At 45.4% G+C, this 14,759-nt stretch overlaps 1 protein-coding gene across 3 annotated transcripts in view; it reads left to right on the forward strand.

The window, feature by feature from the left end:
• The first annotated feature begins 296 nt into the window (after positions 1-296).
• The window catches only part of ACSL3 (acyl-CoA synthetase long chain family member 3), a 41,499-nt gene continuing 27,036 nt past the window's right edge, over positions 297-14,759 (forward strand). The window contains exon 1 of one of the 3 annotated variants that reach the window (XM_090147222.1): positions 297-456. The gene's annotated coding sequence lies outside the window, so the exon portion shown is untranslated. Of the gene's footprint in view, positions 457-481; positions 578-14,759 lie in introns of those variants that run through there. The other 2 variants (XM_031596386.2, XM_031596387.2) reach the window with 2 other exon arrangements.

Consider the following 14,759-nt stretch of genomic DNA (forward strand, 5'->3'; position numbering starts at 1 on the left):
GTCCATACGGACAGCTCTTCAGTACCGGCCGGCAGGAGCCGAACCCTGAGCGGCGCTGCCAAAACCTGCTCTGTCAGCCACGGCTGCGGTGACAGCCGACGTCAGACCACCCGCGCCGGCCGCTAACACCGACAACCCGCGGCCCCGCAACCGCCCCGCGCCTCCCAGCCGCGGAGCCGCCGCGCAGGCGCAATGCGCAGCTCGACCCCTCCGGCTGCCCGGCCCCGCCTCCTGGCCCCGCCCAGCGCCGCGCCGCGCCTGACCTGTAGTAACCCCGCTCCGCCTCATCCCCCCCTCGCCGCCATTCCTGCGGAGCCCGGCCCCGCGCGCCACCGCCCGGCGGCCAATCGGGAGGCGCCCAGCCGCATACGGGATGAGCGCGCCCGGCGGCGGGCGGCCGAGCCGGGGCTGAGCCGAGGGGTACGCCGGGACCCTCCGCCTGCGGGCAGCGGACCGGTGAGTGCCCGGCGGCCGGGCGTCCTCGTGTGGCGCCGAGCGGAGCGGGCGGCGCGGGGCCTGTCGCAGCCCCCGGCGGCGTGGCCTCGCGGCGGCCATCCGGGCCGGAGTGGTGCTGAAGGTGCCGGGGCGGCGCGGCGGGTCGGGCCGGGCAGGGCTGGGCCGGGCAGCCCTCCTCCAGGGCGGCGTGCGCCGCGCTTTGTGCGGGGCGCCCGGAGCGGCGGCGGGGCCGGGTCGGGGCAGGTGCCGGGTCGGGGCCGGCTGCGCCAGCGTGGCGGGCGGCGGGCTCTGGCTCGGGTTCTGGCTCTGGCTGCGGCGGCCCCCGGCCCGGAGCTGCCCGCTGGGAGCGCATCGCGCGCGGGCTTCGTTGTGCGGTTCGGAGCGCGCCGCCTGCGGGAGCCCAGCGGCTGAGGGCGGTGCTGTGCGCGCTGCCGGCCCGTGCTGCCGTGCTGCCTTCGCGTTCCGAAGGGCCCCGTGCTGCTGCGGTGTGTGCCGCGGTCAGCCCGCTGGGCGCTGCCTTTGGCCGATGTGCGCGGACAGGAGCGCGTTCCGTGGCCGTGAGCGGCGCCGGGCTCCGGCCGTGTGAGCCGGGCACGGAGCTTCTACAGTCACGAGGCAGAAACCGCCGGGAAAATTAGAACCGTGGGCTGCATGAAGGCTGCTGGAAGGAAGCATTGCTGGGTTGTCTTCTGAGCTTCTTGAAGCCGTACCCTCTCCAAAAAAGCCCTTCCGCTATGTAACTTATGTATAATGGCGTGTAACAGCTAGGATGTAAAAAAAAAAAAACAAAAAACAAAACAAAACAAAAAAAACCAAAAAAAAACCCTGCAGTTTGTTTAAAAGTACTAGGTTCTCAATATATCTTCTGGCCTATAGATTGGATTTGCTAGCACCAAACACGAAGTTCTTGTGTATGGGTTGATGTGCTCTTTAACTTTCACGAAGTGTTGTTATCAATTCAGAATGCGTGCAAAAAGGACAAAAACAGTGGTGAATGTTTTTTAGATAGTTTCAAAAGTCACTGTGTCCTTTAGCACAGTTTAGGGGTGAAGAGTAGCAGTCAGAAATGGTGGGTGCCTAATCAGGTCTTGGTGTGTCCTAAAAGGAAGACAGTAACCTGGGTGAACCCATGAGACTTGATGTCCATTACTATCTGCACCACAGTGAGACCTGAACGTCGTATTTGCATGTCCTGTGTGCCCTGAGAAGTTGAAGAAAAGCATTGTTGCTCCTGGTGATTACTTCATCATGTGCATGTGTGCCTCAGAAGTGACTGAAGCTGAACGCTGCAACCCAAAGGTTTGCTTCGCTCTGTATGTTTGTGGTTGTGAGTCCCTAGAAACAAGAGGTAGGGCCAGATCTAGTGCTTTGTTTGATGTTGATGGTTGTCTGACAAACAGGAATAAATCTGGTGGCTCTGCTGTTCCCTGTGCTCAAGGTAGCTGAAAGCCATTGGGCACTGTGGTGCAGATCTGCTCCTGGTGGCTGCTCAGATTAGCTGGTTTCTTACTAGTGGAAACTGCCACTGAAAGAGAAGCAAACTTGCCACACTTGTAAAATAGCCTGTTTAATCCACAATAAGCTGTCACTCGTTTCTGAAAGTTATGCTGTCTCCAGGCATCCTATTCTGCTCAGAGTAATTGTGAAAAGGGTGAACCCTCAGCAAACAGTGACATCAGCAGATACAGGATATTTCACAGTTTTGCATCTTGCTGCTGTGATGTTTTCAGAGAGAGCTGGCTTTGGGCTGGGTCAGGATCTGTGCCTGGTGGCTGTGCACAGGCCTTGGGCTGTGGGGTGAGCTGCCAGGGCACAGGTGCTGGTTCCTCTTCTGAGAAGGGTGAGGAGTGCTTCTGTCTCCTTACTCGATCTTCCTTGCATGAAGGATCCTAATTATGTAAGGCTGCGTGAGCAGAGCATCTTGGGATGAGTGTGCTGGTACACATAAGTTCTCAATTTAGGGTGCTTTTATAAAACCATAATACTAATTTCTGTTTGAGGAACTTCTCAAATGAGGAGATCTGGCTCAACTGGAATCTTTAGAAACGCCAAAAGGGCTTTTACTGGAAAACTGATAGTCTTTGAAGAACTGTGATGTCTTTGTGTTCTCTTGTTTAAACCACAATCTCAGCCCGTGTTTACTGCTGGTCTGGGGCTTTTACTTTTCCTTTCAGCAGACCAGTGAATAGTTTGAGCTATAATCATATTAAAGACCGAATCTTTATCAAAGAATCATCGAGACATCAGGAGCAAAGCAGCGTGTGGCTTAGGACCAAATGTGAGAGAACTATGGGTGGAGCATCCATGTTCAAGGAGACCCAGGTATGGATCTCTGTGTTCCAGAGGAGAACATGAAGAATTGGGTCCTGAATTGTTTAGACATCTGCTTTTTGTTTAAAAGTACTTTATTTTTTATTTTTTTATTTTTTGCAGTGGAAGAGTAACAAAATCAAAACTTACCTTGACAAACTGCTGTTTCCTGCCACAGTGATGAGGCCAAAGGAGTAATGCAGCCTGATGTGCTGCTGGGCCTTACAGACTGGATTCAGGTGGCTGCAGTTGCACTGAATCCACTTTTCCCAGACCATGGAGAAATCCAGTTGTTTTTGGAGAGCAGTTCTGAGAATTTACGTAAGATGCTGAATGGGGAGCTGACTGAAAGCCAGCTAATAAGAAATAGGAGGCAGAAGGATTTATGTGGAATTTAGGCCATCTGAATATGGCCCTAAGATGCGACTTAGTAGTACTAAGTAAGGTGTATTAACACTAAGAAGACTTGGCTTTGATTTCTATCCATTTCGCGTGCTGCTGGTTACTAAGCAAACTCACCCTTCGCAGGGCTGTCCTGGTGGGGTGCAGCCCTTCAGCCGTGTCACTGGGTCTCGCCTGATGGCCCTGTGGCAGCAAATCGTCCCCTTCCTCTCAGGGCTCCTCCAGAGCGTTGCTGTCCCATCTCCTTCCTTGGAGTTTTTAAGATGTGATTGTGCAAAGCCTTCAGAAAGGAGGTCTCATCCCTGGGTCACCCTGCTTTGAGCTGAGGGTGGAACTGAAGATCCCTGCAGTCCCTTCCCCTCAGAGTCACCCTGTGTCTCCAGGTAGCTGCTGCCTGCATGGCAGAAGTCTCTGAGCCGGCTTATTGAGAGCTGCGTGCTGTCTGGCAGTGCAGGTTTATTTCTCGTACTTGGAGGAATTTTGCAAGCGTTTCAGGCAATCTTAAGAGGCTCTCAAATGGCAAGGCGTTGTTTGTTTAATTTTGCAGTTAGAGTTGAAAGAACTGCTCTCCATTCTGAGATCCTGATCTACATGGTGATTTGCAGTGTAGTAAGGCCTGAAGGGCCCTTGAAGATTTCAGTACTCTGCTTCAAGGTACAGTTTTGAAGATGTTGAAGGAAATGACCTGGACAGGCCGTATCCCAATCACACTTTCTGCATGACCGTTATTAAATCCAGGGCTACAGGTGAAACAAAAGTTGAAATCTCAGAAGAAAACTCAAATCTCATTCCGCATTAGCTTCTGGATCAACTAGGGAAATACTGTTTAAAACGCATTGTTTTGCAGCCTTCCCCATTGATTCTTGGGAAGGAATTGCCCTCACAATGTCTCCTTGTCCCATAAGTGAGTCCCCAGCTCATGGGCAGTCGTGCTGTTTGGTGTGTGTAATCCCACAGGAGGAGGTGGCAGTTTGTCAGCACACGTGTTTTGGGAAGTCGTGTGTCAGTGTTTGTGATGGTTGTCATTTAGCAAGCCATGCTAGCTCATTACAACATCTGATGTGAGTCAGACTGGCTTCTCAGTTTCATTAGTTTCCTGAAAAGCAGGGAAGATAATGCAAGGCTTATCAAAAGTTACTGAATTGCAGTTTTTCACAGTCAAAAGCAGTAATAACTAAGTGCAAGCCTTTCCCTATTTCACTTAAAAATTGGAAATGCGATACTCTGTTAGTGCTTTAGTACTGTGTAGGCATCATCCTTACTTGGAATGCTTATATCCACTACATGAGAGCAGTGTAAGACCAGGATGGGGAGAAGAGATGACTTTATGTTGATTAAGCAGTGAAATAGCAACAGTACTGCAAATCCCAGATCCTGACCCTCATCTGTTTGCTGCTTTACATTCCTGTCTCTGGAAAACACTTCATTCTCCTGTGATAAACCCAAAGGACACTGTAAATGGAAAGTAGAAATGCTAACTAGCAACAACTTGTCTGTATCTTCAGAGAGAAAAGTATTCTTCCTTTCTCCTTTTGCTCTCCAGAGCAGGATATAGAACTTGCTGTGTTTTGTGCAGGTTGACCATTAAGAGACATGTGGGAAACCTCTGTGTCCGTGGGGAGGTTTTACTTGGGTTCCTTGCTACTTGAGTAGGCACAGAACAGTTAGTGCAGTGAAGTGAATCTGTGTGTGATGACATAAGTTTATTGGACCAAGCCTGTGGTGTGATTTCTGAAAAGCAAAGTTAAGGCAGAGTATATTCTGTGAAACAGTGGAGCATGCTCAGCAGTTGTTAAATCAAACGTACTAAAAATCAAAATGCACAGACTAATTCTCTGAGAACTTAAAAAAAAAAAAAAAAAAAAAAAAAGTTAGAAAGTATGTATGGTGAGTTGTTAACAGTTTGGTATGTGTGTAATTTGTGTTTGATAAAGGGGCTGTCTGTTATCTGTGTTAAATATGTTAGTGTATGTGAAAGTTAGAAGGGAGCAGGGAAGGAACCAGAGGTTGAGAATGCTTTGTGGAAGGGTAAGAGTGGTGTACACAAAGATCTATAATGCTTCTGCTTTTTGTGTCTCTAGACTTCATAAGGATTTGTGGTGAGTATTGAGGATGGGGGGGATGGTAAGGCAGCAGGCATAGGAAGAAGGCAGTAGACTCTGCAGTGCTAGGGCAGGGAGCTTGCTTGCATGTGTGGAAAGATGTGAGTTGCATCTGCTCTGCTGTCATAAAGTTCACAGATGATTTTGGAAGTCCTGTCACCAGGGCTTGTCATGCATTTATAGCTGTGTGTTTAATGATTCTGTTGAACCATAGAGTCACTGAATGGCTTGGGCTGGAACAGACCTCAAGGATCATCAAGTTCCAACCTCTTGCCGCAGGCAGGGTTGCCAGCCTTGTACTAGATCAGATTGCTCAGGGCCCCATCCCTCCTGGCCTTAACTGCCTCCAAGGGAGGTGGGGCATCCACAGCTTCTCTGGGCATTGTGTTCCAGCACTGTACCATCCACCCAGTAAAGAACTTCCTCTTGACATCTAGTGTAAATCTCTCCTCCTTTAGTTTAAAACATTCCTCCTTGCCCTTTCACTATCTACCCTTGTAAAAAGTTGATTTCCCTCATGTTTATAAACTCCCTTTAAATCTTGGAAGGCCCCAATGAGATCTCTCCGTAGCCTTCTCTTTTCCAAACTGAACAAGCCCAGTTCCTTCAGCTTATCTCTATAGGAGAGATATTCCAGCACTCTGATTATCTTCATCATTCTCCTCTGGACGCTCTCCAAAAGCTCCACATCTTTCCTTTGTTGGGTACCACAAACTCAGGTACAGAAGTCCAGCTGGGCCCTCGCAAGGGCAGAGCAGAGGGGAACAGTCCCCTTCCTCGCCCTGCTGCTACTCCTCTTCTGATGCAGCCCAGGATATCTTTGGCCTTCTGGGCTGCAAGTGCATGCTACTGACTCATGTTAAGTTTCTCATCAACCAGGATGCTGAAGTCCTTCTCAGCTGGGCTGCTCTCAAGTTATTCTCCCAGAGTGTGTACATATCTGGGATTATATTGACCCAAGCACAAAACTTCGCACTTTACTTTGTTGAACCTCATAAGGTTCACAAGGGCCTCTCAAGTTTATTCAGGTCACTCTGGATGGCATCCCTTCCTTCTGCTGTATCAACTGCACCACTCAGCTTGGTGTCATCAGCAAACTTGCTGAGAGTTCACTCAATCCTATCATCTGTGTTGCTGATCAAGCTGTTAAAGAGTACCTGTCCCAAGAAAAACCCTTGGGGGATACTGCTCATTACCGGCCTTCACCTGTACACAGAGCCATTGATCACAACCCTCTGGCTGTGATCTTCCAACTAATTTCATATTCACTGAATAGTCCGCTCTTCAAATCCATATCTCTCCAATTTGGAGATAAGGATGTGGTAGGTAACCATATCAAAGGCTTTGCAGAAGTCCAGATTGATGACGTTAGTTGTTTTCCCTTTGTCCGCCAATACCATCACTCCATCACAGAAGGTCACCAGATTGGTTAGGCGCAGCCTTCCTTGGCGAAGCCGTGCTGGTTGTCTCAGATCGCCCGCTTGTCCCTCATGTGCCTTAACATGTATCCCAAGAGGATCTGTTTCACGATCTCAGGCACAGAGGTGAGGCTCCCTGGCTTGTAGTTCCCTGGGTCATCCTTCTTCCCTTTCTCCTAGATGGGAGTGATGTTTCCCTCTATCTAGTCCCTGGAGACTTTGCTTGACAGCCATGTCTTTTAAAATATAACACAGAGCAGCTCAGCATCCACATCAGCCATCTCCCTTAGGACACTGGGATGCATGTCATCTGGCCCCGTAGACTTGGACACATTCAGTCTCATGAGTGGATCTTGGACTTACTCTGCCTTTATGGTGGGGGGAAGTTTGCTTCATATTCCTGTTTTAAGGAAAGTATGAAGAGGGAAACTATTTTCCTAAGGGACAGCTCTGAGATGCTTAGAAATATATATTTTCTAGCTTTGCAGCTGTGATAACTGTAGATTTTATTTTTCTCGTATAGAAATATGCTTATGGAGATTTTTATCTGGTTTTCTTACAATCCGCGTAACTAGCTTAGCCTAATAATGTCCAGAATTTTCAAGAACAAGGTACAAATCCCAGCTGAGTGTAGCAGGGCTATGAACTGCCACGTGTGTGGCCTAGCATGGAGGTTTGGCCCAACCAAGGCTGCTGATGGGCAGTGGAACGTGGCCTTAGGGCCTTTCATCAGGAACTTAAGAGGACATTCACAGGGACACATGACAGCTTCTGTTCCTGAAAATCTGTAATTTACCAATAAAAGTTTTTTTATAAAGAAAAAAAAATCCTGTCTGCATCCTATGTTATGCGTTCACAATGTTGTAGCTGGTCTAGAGCATGATAGAGTGGAGAGAGCTTCCAGCCTGGTGTAGATGTGTCTGTATCTAAAGTACGAGTTTAAAAGTATAATGGTTGAAATTGTATTTCATGATGCTTTGGGGGATTTATTTCTTTATTGAAAGCTGTGGTTACTTTGATTTTAAATGTCTGTAGCTCATGAAATAGATAAAATTCTTGATTTCTGTTCTTAGATTCTGGAAATACTTAATCGCTTATTCTGGACTTCCAGTTGTCAACATGTATTAATCTAATTTGACCATCTGAATAACACAGGCAAAATAAATTTGGCTGAGAATATACACAAAATTCCTTCAAGTGCAGTTAGTACAGTGGCACTTCTCTTTCTTAAAAAGATCAACGTTCTTGTTTTTAAAAACTTGTGGTGCAGACTACCCAGAACAGGTACTTGAATGTTTCAATCTTGTTTATGTTCTGGGGGTCTGAGGGTGGTTTTTTTCCCTGAACAGAAAATTCCCTTCTGCCAGAGACTCTTTACCTATATGGTATTTGTGTACTGATTCTAAGGACTTGAATTTACCTCTGTGAATTGCTAATTACCTCCTCAGCTTTATCCCCTCTGGCCCCCAGCAGTGGGTACTGGATGTAGTCCTTGAACTTTCAACACTTGGGTTTGTAAATTTATTTTTAAAAGGTGATGAACAAGGAGCTGAAGCTGGGGATCATGCCCTTAGTGCTTATCAGTACTCTTAGAATAAATGACATCTAATTTAATGAGTCCTTGTTTTGCCTTTGTTTTGTATTCTGGGGTTGTTAGGCATGCTCATTGATGGTCCTGCCTGCCTTTGCTTACAAGAAAGGGAGGGGATTATAAAAAGAGAGAAAAGGGTGTTCACTCAGTTGCAGCTAAGGAAAAAGGTAGTCCTCATGTCCTCTTATGTCTAGGGTTAGAAAACAGGTTGATATTTCAAATGAGCATGTTAGGCATCCTCATACCTTACTTACATAAATCTAAAGTTCTCCCGCTTTCCCTGGAGAATCAGAGCATCCAAGGGCTGCAGCAAAGCAGCCTGTTTGTATTTTAAGCTTCCCTGCAGCAGCCCCATGTTACCTCTGCACACTTGAGTGCAAGGAGTGCTGTCTGCTATGCAGTTACCTGGACCCAGGGCATGGGGGGATGGAGGGCAGGGCAGAGCAGCTGAGGCAGCCTGCTGTGGAGCCCTGCCTGGGCTTCTGAAAGTCATTATCAGGGAGCTTTTTAGCCAGCTGAGATGTTGCAGAGAACAGGGTGGTGCATCTGTGACAAAGCCATGAGTTCCTAGCTGGAACTGGCTAGTGACTAGTGACCTAGTGTCATACATGACCTGGTGTCATGCTTCTGCGCATGGCACGCGTTCAGCCAGCGCTTGTGCAAATAACTGTGTTGTGCAGCATTCCAGGGTATTGTAAGTTACGGTTTAGCTTAGTTTGAGCCTACTTGAAAACTGAAGTTAAATAAGCCATGTGATAATTTAATATTAGGTTCTGAGGAAAAAAACAGTGTCGTTACAGTGCTGCGCAAGTGGAATATATGTTCAAATGTAACAGAGTATTTCTGTGAAAATGCAGCTTGGGAGTCAAGGGCAAGTTGTCTCTAAAGTTCTGTTTGGAGAAGGGATTTCACAGTTATTAATGTAAGCAGTCTAAAATGAACAGTCTTGGGGGAACTGGGATGTTCAGTCTCAGGGAGAGGAGGTTCAGAGGAGACCTCATAGTACTCTACAACAGCCTGGAAGGAGGCTGTGTGAGCTGGGGTTGGTGTCTGCTGCCAGGTTACAGCAATAGGATGAAAGGGAATGGCCTCAAGTTGTGCTGGGGATGTTCAGGTTGGGTATTAGGAAGAATTTCTTCTTAGGAAGAGTAGTGAATCATTGGCACAGGCTGCTCAAGGAGGTGGTGGGGTCACCATCCTTGGAGGTGGCCAAGGAAAGGGTAGATGTGCACTTGGGATGTGGCCTGGTGGTGGTAGGTGATTGGTTGGACTAGATGCTTTTAGAGATCTTTTCCAACTTTAATGATTCTGTGATTACGAAAAGTGTACTTGAATATTCCATATTCACAGAACTTAGGATATTGTCCTTTTTATTTGTGCTCAGGAAAATCTCCGCATGTTGTGCTCTGCATTTATATGGTTGCCGGAGTGAAGTACCGCTCCTTGTATGTCTTGCTTAACCCTTGTGAAAGGCTCACTTTGTGAGATACCAAGTACCCAGAGGCTTCTGTGCAAGTGTTGTTCTACAGCACTGCTTCCTGCATCGGTGACTTTCCAGTTTATGTGATAGCTCAGGAGTGTTGTGGTTGCTCTCTTGCTGAGTAGCTTGGGGGTATCCCTTCCTTACACCGAGTGACTGTTAAAAACGCAGCCTGAAACATGCAAGTGGGCTTTGGAGCGGAAATCCTTTGCTGAAATGTGATGGTTCCATCTGGGAACCTCACAGCAACTACTGCTGCAAGAGGAGGGAGCTTCCCCTGGTCTGGAGGTGCGGTCACTGCAGAACATGGGGGAAGAAGAGGTGATGTTCTTGGGGAGTTAATTTGTTACAATTTTTGGTGGGAAGTTCTTGTAGCTGGCTGGACACAATTATGTTGAAAAACAAAACAAAAAAAGAAATCAGAGCCTGAACATTTATTTATTCTTCAAAATAGAAAGTGTAGTTAAAATGTCAGCAGCTCAGCCCGTCCAGTTAAGTGGTGAAATGTGCCACTTCATCAGTCCGATGTCTCTGATTGTGCTGCAGATGTCCTTATCCCTTTAAAATGGATTCAGCTCCTCTTGAAAGCGTAGTTCATCTGGCTGGTACTTTTCTTGTGAAGAACGTCTTTAAAGATTTAGAATAAATCTTTACTTTTTCTTCAGGAGCCTATAACATCATTTTGGTCTCTAGGTATTACTTTGTTGATTGACTTAAGTGTATTTGTCTGCTGCTTGCTCTTTAAAGAGGTTCTGAATTAAAGTTATCCCTAGCAGAAGCCCACAAAGTCAAAACCAAATGTGAAGGAAGACAATGGCATAAAAATACAAGGTCTTACCTGACTTCAGAGCTGGCCATATGTGTTTTTTTTTTTTTTTTAAGGGAATATAGATTAATGAATAATGTTTACTGTCACATTATAGGAAAGCAGATCGTCTAAAAGTAAGTGAGAACATCTCTGTGCATGCTGGAAATTTCTGATATTACATTAGTTCTTATCTGACAATATGACTTATGCAGTGCACAGCCAGACTGAGCATGCAGAACACTGATTTCTATTTTGATTGTTTTTCCTTTGTTTTTCATCAAACTCCACCCTCCTCCCCCCCATCCCCCAAGCCTGTTTCAAAGCTTGACATTTCAGCTTTCCCAGAAATAAGAGAAGTGAACTCAGGCTGTGTTTTGCAGTAGAAAATGCATATCACACCACTCTGGTCCTTCCTTTCTATTCATATTGAAAGCAGAGTCTGCCTCCCAGTGGACGTACTTTGCAGGATTGTCTTAAACGATTGGACAATGGCAGTAAGTTGAAATTCGGGGAAGGATAAACTGGCAGCGATGACTGGGCCGTTACTCCCCCTCTCCTGTAGCTAGAGCTGGGGATAATGTTGAAGCTTCCATTTAATTCTTCTGTGGAGTTCTTACTGTATGTTGGTGTCCTTGTTCAACTGCTCTTTGATGTATAATTAGTAGCTGTGGTTTAAAAACCTAATAGTATACTTGGGAAATTGGTGTTTACTTCTTTTTGATGTTTACTGTGTAGATACCGAAGTTACTTGAGCTTCTTCAGTTGTAGTAAGGTACTTCGTCCATCAAATTTGCTACCTTGGACTTGATTTTAATTACTCTTATTAGTAGAAGATCGATTTGCCAATCCATTTCATTAGAATTAAATAAGTTAAAAGCTTAAGGAAAATACATTTTAAAATATTCTGAGTAGGAACATTGCCAAGATCAAAATTGCAGAGAAGGCTGTTTTTGCAACTGATGTTAGTATCTTCAAAGGATGTTTATGTGCCATAGGTGACAGTAGGTTCAGGAGTGCCTGTTTAGGTGTCTGTAGTATTGCTTTTCTGTTGACTTAGGTTCCTGCAATGATACCCTAGGCTCCAGAAAGCACCAGAGTTGATACAGAGGGAGGTCTACCCTTCTGGCCTGACAAGAAGATTTAAAGTGGATCAGTGAGCTAATCGGACTTGTTCCTAGCCACACAGGCACAAAGTAGTGGGACAATGGAAGGGAAGAGCTGGATTTTGCAAACAAACGTTCTGTTTTTATTAGCAGCCCAGCATTAAATGTGCTTGAGCCACGTGGGAACTGCTGCTGTGGCTGCCCGGCTCTGTCACACACCCGTCCCGCAGCCCTGCTGCTGCCTCTCCCCAGCAGCTGTGTGCTCAGATGTGCCCTGTGTGCAGGAAGGCCTGAGCTGCCAACAGGACTGGGATTTGGGAAGGTGTGCTGAGCACCAGCACCGCTCTCTGGATCTGTGTGTTGTCTGGGCCTGTGGAGTTCCCAGTCAGCCAGGCCCTGGGGCTCTGCGGGGTTCCTGTCAGCCGGGCTGTGGGGCTGTGCAGGGTTCCTGCCTGCTCTGTTTCTTTATAAGCAGTGTGTGAAGACTCTTGTGCGGTGGCTGTGAGGAACATCAGTTTTCAGATAAAGTTATAATAAACTTACCTTGCAGAACAGCTCTCCTACTTAGATTGGCATATATTTAGATTTCTGTTTCCAAAAGCGTTCATCGCCTCAGCCTGCAATTCACATAGTATTCAAGGGAATTTCCTCATGAAATAGAGGCTGCTAGCTATTTCTGTGTGCTTGGCTTTCTTTCCCAATTTTATGCAGATGAATACATGAACGCTTAAAAATAAGTAACAGCAACTGCTTCTAGAACTCTTCATTTTGTAAAAATAAGTAGCTCACTTGCTGAATATCAGCAAAGAAACAAAGTCCAGATGTAAACTAGCAGAGGCTAATTATGCAAAGTTTGCAAACAGTGCAAAGTTCTGTATAATGTGTTTACCTATGTTGTCTTAATTTTCTTAATCAAGATATCAGAATATTTACACATACTGTCTGATATTTTGTCCTATAAAGCCAAGCCTGTTAATAACCCTTGTTAGCTTTTCTGCGAATACTAACAAATGGATTAGTTTGCAGGATTCAGTGGTGTGAGAAATTTACGATTGAAGTCTCAGTTACACACACATCAGTGTTTTTGTGTGGGTGTTCTGAACTCCTTGGGTTTGAGTTTGGTCATGTTTAGTTGCTGTATGTGACAGAAGTTGGATGGAAGCACCTTGATTCTTAACCTCCAGCCACTGAAACGGTCTTGTGGAAGAGATAATCTGCCTGAGGAGCGAGTGGCTTTGTAAATTATAATGTTTGCAGTTGGGGAATAGGTAGGAAGTGTTACCTGTGCTGCATATTTTAAATGTGAGTTGTTGGTATGCATTTTAAGTGTGACTTGTTTCCCTAAAGTGTGATAAATAAAGCCTTTGTCTATAGTAGATTGAAGTTGATGTTTGTGATGATTACTGTTTTATGTAGTCTTTTTAATCCAGGAATGTTTATTACTCTTGCTGAAGTCTATTCCATGCATAGATAGATATACAATGCTGCATATATATTTTTTTTTCAACCCCACATGGTGGAACTGGTGGTACGAGCTGCTGAGTCTGACTGCTGCAGCACCTTGGTTGTGCTGTGCTTAGGCATGAACCAGGACCAGCCTGCTGCACATTGTAACAGGGTTTGTTTTAACTTAATATCGCGGGTCTGGACTCTCCAAGGTGGTACAGTGCAGTGGTAGGTGAGCAAAAGGATTTGTGTTTTGTAATATGCACAAATAAACAAGTGAAGGAGCAGGGAATATCTTTTGTAATTGATGTATGTAATTGGGATTTTCCACTTTTAGATCTTGCAGTTGCCTGTGACAGCTCCTGTTGAGTAAACTGAGACAGGAACATCTTGTATCAGCTGATGTACCTGTGCCTGCCATAATAAAAAGTTGCATAAGGTTTCTTTTTCTTATTAATTTATGCTTTTATTGTAGTGCAGTTGCTATAAGCAGATCAATTAGTAAACACATTCCTGCAAGGATTTTATTTCTCATTCAACAAAAGTTTGCTTCTAGACCGAAAGGGTGTGACAGCATTAGCATAAGAAGTGTATCAGGCCAAATCACTGCTTATGCACTAAGCAGATCAGTGCTGAGCACTGCCGGTGTGCTGCCCCAAACTCTGCAGTGGCTGTGCTGGTTGCCTCTTCTCGGGCTGGTTGATGAAACCCATGGTCTTAGTCTCTGCTGCTGGGTGCCTGTTTCATGAAATAGCTTTACATATAAATAGAACATATACATATAAATAGAACTGCCGTTAGGTTTGTGCAGAAATGTTTGCTTCTGCGCTTTTTCTGTATAAAAATGATTTTGCAGAAATTAAAAGCTTTCTCCTCCAGTGCTTAGTTTAATCTGCCAGCTTTCTTGCATATTTGGTCAGGGTTTGAACATCCCAACTGCATTAGAATGTGTGTGTGTTATCTGAGGGCCTGAATGCTTACAGCTAACCTGCTGTGTAGGCTGCTAACTTACAGATGTTTCACATACTTCATGTGTTTTTATTTGTCAGTGACTTACTTAAGAACAGTATGTGGGCATTGTAAGGCGGTGGGTGCTCTCTCAGGGTATTGGCTCTTACCATATTTACTAAACCTACTTAGGATCCCGTTCTTGTTTACTTTCCATTCCCTGCCCCTAAATGTTGAGTTTATTTAACCTCTTCCTGTGAGTAGTTGGATTAAGAGAGTGATGATCACGAATCATTTCAAGGACATCTTCAAACAAACCTTACAGGATTTCATTGAGAAGAAATGAGTCTCAACTGATCTGTAGGAAAGAAAATGTATTTGGAAAATCTTGTTTTTTTTTTTTTTTTAAATCTACAAAAAGTAGCATTTGAAGCAGAAAAGCTACATTTTTGTAAATGTTAATTTTTAAAAGAATCCGTTTGAAGTAGACCTTTTGTTGTAATGGAGCCTTAACACAATTAATGATTTGCAATTCAAAGAAATCAACTCCAAACGTTGGGTTTTGTGCAACGCTTTGAATAAGCCACAAAAAAAAAAAAAGAGCTTAAGATCAGACCTTGGTGCATTTATTTGTTTTTTTTTTTTTTCCCAAAGAAAGTGGAAAAGGTTCCTTTCTCATTCTGAGTTGGGAATAA

Source organism: Phasianus colchicus, chromosome 10 (genome assembly GCF_987193195.1).
Source record: "Phasianus colchicus chromosome 10, bPhaCol1.hap1.1, whole genome shotgun sequence".
NCBI classification, from domain to species: domain Eukaryota; kingdom Metazoa; phylum Chordata; class Aves; order Galliformes; family Phasianidae; genus Phasianus; species Phasianus colchicus.